This window comes from Bos indicus, chromosome 22 (assembly GCF_029378745.1).
Source record: "Bos indicus isolate NIAB-ARS_2022 breed Sahiwal x Tharparkar chromosome 22, NIAB-ARS_B.indTharparkar_mat_pri_1.0, whole genome shotgun sequence".
Lineage (NCBI taxonomy): Eukaryota > Metazoa > Chordata > Mammalia > Artiodactyla > Bovidae > Bos > Bos indicus.
This window is the reverse complement of record NC_091781.1, coordinates 60,506,179-60,509,994: the sequence shown is the minus strand read 5'-3', so window position 1 is coordinate 60,509,994 and position 3,816 is coordinate 60,506,179.

Genomic DNA, 3,816 nt, shown 5'->3' with positions numbered 1-3,816 from the left:
TCCTTCTTCATGCCCCCCTCTTGATGCTCTTAACTCATATTATAAGCATCACTCATAGGGATATATTGCACCCTGGCTCTCCGACCACCAATCTGGGAGAACGACACCAACCTTCGGGTTACAGAGTTCCTAATACATTGTAAAATGCAGGGTCCACAAAGCAGAACCATCAAGGCAAATACAACAATGGTAAATATAATTTTCCACCAACCGCCCTTCACCCAAGATAGGACCAAAGTCCAGAAAGGAATGTTTTCATTTGACAGTGCTTTTACCTGGTTTTCATGTCATCTAAAGCAGGCGATACACTGCCAGGTAAGTCAGGAATGTATGCACAACATTCAACCTTGGTTATAGCACAGGTCCCTCCTTGAGCAGCTGTGAGTATGTCCAAAGCCGTTCTATTACGAATTACCGCTTTTCTCATTTGGATTTGCTCTTCATTTAAGGCTTGGGTGGCATTTGTTCTATCTAGGAGGGCCTGTTTTGTGAAATTAGTCGAGGCCTCTACTTTAATCGTGACATCTGTTGTCCCTATAGAGCGTACGAGTAAGGCAGCGATATACTCATACCATTGAAACACGGATCTTGTCCACCTAGCAGGTAAATACGGTAGAGTTACTGAGGCTTGTTGTAGGCTAGGCTTTTGTTACACTGGCATTTATATCCTGGGCAACCCCATGACCCGAGTCCATTGACTGCAGGTCTTACGCCAAGAGAGCAGGAGAGGTTATGGTTGACAAGAGAGAGGAAAGCCTCTTTTTGTCGTCCCAGAGAAGAGCAGAGCGGTTTAAAATCTCCTTGGCAGAGCGGTGACACCCACCAAGGAATTCCATCCATCACAGACGGAGGCATAGCCCCACACACCCAGCAGCTGGAGGTACTGTGGAAGTCCGCGTAGGAATGTGCCCCTGAGATGCAAACATTGTCCTGAGTTGAAACGGAAGTTAAATTCAAAATCATGTTGATGAGGCCGAGCGGCAGGAGTTGATTATGAGGCTTCATCCTGAAGGGGCTCATCCAGGATCTTTTTTCCTTCTTCTTAAGGATGGTCTTAGTCTCTCGAGGGTCAGCGGGGCCCCTCTGTGCAGTCCACTCAGCGTTTTTGGGGTCTGCGTGGTATGTTCTCTTCACCCTCGTATGATGGATCCAAGGGGCAATACCTGCAACTTTAACTGCAGTAGGGGTAGTTAGAATAACATAAGGGCCCTTCCACCGAGGGGCTAGTGAGTCATGTTTCCAATCTTTGACCCATACTTGGTTACCAGGCGTAAACTCATGAATCTGTTCCCCAAGGGGGAACGGCACCCTTTCTTGTACAAACGTAGTTACCCGATTTATTACCTTATCCAGTTCCATCTGCCGTGAAATCATATCCCCCCTTACCTGAGGCAAATTTGTTGACACCTGTTTTATTATGGGAGGGGGCCTCCCGTACACAATTTTGTATGGAGAAGAGCCTTGGAACTGTGGGGTCATCCTGAGTCTGAGCAGAGCCGATGGAAGCAAGTCCACCCAGGAGCAGTCAGTCTCTATGATCCACTTGGAGAGTCTCTTTAATGTCCGCTTGATCCGTTCCACCATCTCAGAACTCTGGGCCTATATGCAGTGTGCAGTTTCCATTTGATGTTTTAAGTTTTGCTTACTTTTTGTACTAAATCAGCTACAAAAGTCGAGTCTTTGTCTGAACCATTGCTGGTAGGAAGTCCAAATCTGGGGACTATCTCCCTAAGCAGGCACCGGGCTACTTCTGACGCTCCTTCAGTCCCGGTAGGAAAAGCTTCTACCCACCCTGAGAAGTACATACCGTGACCAGCATGTAACGGTAGTGTCGGTGAGGTTTCATTTCAGTGAAGTCCACTCCCAGGTGTTCAAAGGGCAGCGTGCCTTTCCGCTGAATCCCCGGAGGTTTTTGCCTGAACACCGAGAGGCAGCATTGACCTGTGGGCAGGCGGCATGGCCCAGGTGGGTCGCTTGGTATGTTTGGCTTACCAGAGTGTGTGCCAGCTCCTACGGTACCGATAATCTGCCACCTGGCAATTCCCGCCGTCCCTTTTCAGTCCTGGTGGCCCCTCCCGCTTCAGCCGCTGTCCTTGTTTTATCAGGCTAGTGCCATCGGTATACAGGACCCAACTAGGGTCTGGACCCTTGTGTCCTTCTTTAAAACAAACCCCAGATGCCTGACCGCCTCCTTGCAGAGCTGCGCCTTCTTCCTCGACACCCGGGAACCTGCTTCCATCAGCAGCTGGAGCAGGGCTTTTGTCCCTTCCCAGCATTTTCCCTTGGTCTCGGCAGCCAGCAGCAGGTCGTCCACGTATTGTAGGAGCCAACTCTTCCAGATGGAATGAGTTCAGGTCAGAAGCCAAGGCTTCCCCAAAGATGGCTGGGGAGTTCTTACAACCCTGTGGGGGAGTCCAGGTGAGCTGTTGCTTGGTGCCCCCGACTGGATCTTCCCATTCAAAGGCAAAGATGGGCTGTGATGCTGGGGTGAGGCGTACGCAGGAGAAGGCGTCCTTGAGATCTAGGCGAGTATAAACTTTAGTCCTCGGCGGGAGGAGGCTAAGTAAGGTATAGTGATTTGTAACAGTGGGGTGTAAAGTCACAGTAGGCTGGTTGACTCACCTGAGATCCTGTACAGGCCTCCAGTCCTGTCCTCCTTCCTTTCTGACTGATAGGATCAGCATATTCCAAGCCGACTGGCACTCTACTAGAATGCCCGCTTGTTTCAATCTATTGATGTGGGGCAGTATGCTGGCCCAGGCCTCTATCAGTAGCGGGTACTGGAGCTTTCTAACCAGGATGGTGCCTGGTTTCAATTCTATTATCACTGGGGCTTGATGTTTAGCCAGCCTGGGGGAAGGTGGGGTTGTCTTCCACCCAGACCTCAGGGAATAATTGAGTTAGCTCTCTCTCATGCTCTTCCAGAGAAGGCAATGGCACCCCACTCCAGTACTCTTGCCTGGAAAATCCCATAGATGGAGGAGCCTGGTAGGCTGCAGTCCATGAGGTTGCTAAGAGTCAGACATGACTGAGCGACTTCACTTTCACTTTTCACTTTCATGCATTGGAGAAGGAAATGGCAACCCACTCCAGTGTTCTTGCCTGGAGAATCCCAGGGACAGAGGAGCCTGGTAGGAGGCTGTCTATGGGGTCGCACAGAGTCAGACATGACTGAAGCGACTTAGCAGCAGCAACAGCAGCAGCAGCAGCAGCATGCTCTTCTGGCCCACCCGGCTCTGCCTTCGGAGGCTCATGCAACCTCCACTCATCTTGGGGTGGTATTGAGAGAGAGAGCAAATAAGTCATAGTGTCCACCCAGAAGGTGGGCCTCTCCTCAGGGGAGAAAGTCACCTGTGCTCCTAGTTTGGAGAGCAAGTCTCTTCCCAACAGGGGTACTGGGCACTCGGGAACACAGAGGAATTCATGAAGCACTTGGTGCCCCCTCATCTGGCATTTTCTGGGCTGGCAGAACGATCTAATCACGTCTTCTCCCGATACCCAGTTACAGCGGTAGTCTTTTTGGACAGTGGTGCCACAGGTTTTACTGCCGACAGTTCGGCTCCTGTATCCACCGTGAAGTCAATGTTTTGGTCCCCCACTTGTAAGGCCACCGTGGGCTCTCGGGGACCTGGTATCTCTGAGCCCCGGCAGCCCTATTGAATTTCCAAGTCAGCAAGCCCCACCACTGCGGGCGCTTCCTCTGCCTTCCTTGCCTCAGGTGTTCATTCTTCCAGTGGCCAAAAGCTCAGCACCAGGCTCACTGGTGTGGCTGTAACGGGGCCCAGGGCTTCTGTTGGGACCGGTTGAAGGGCTGTC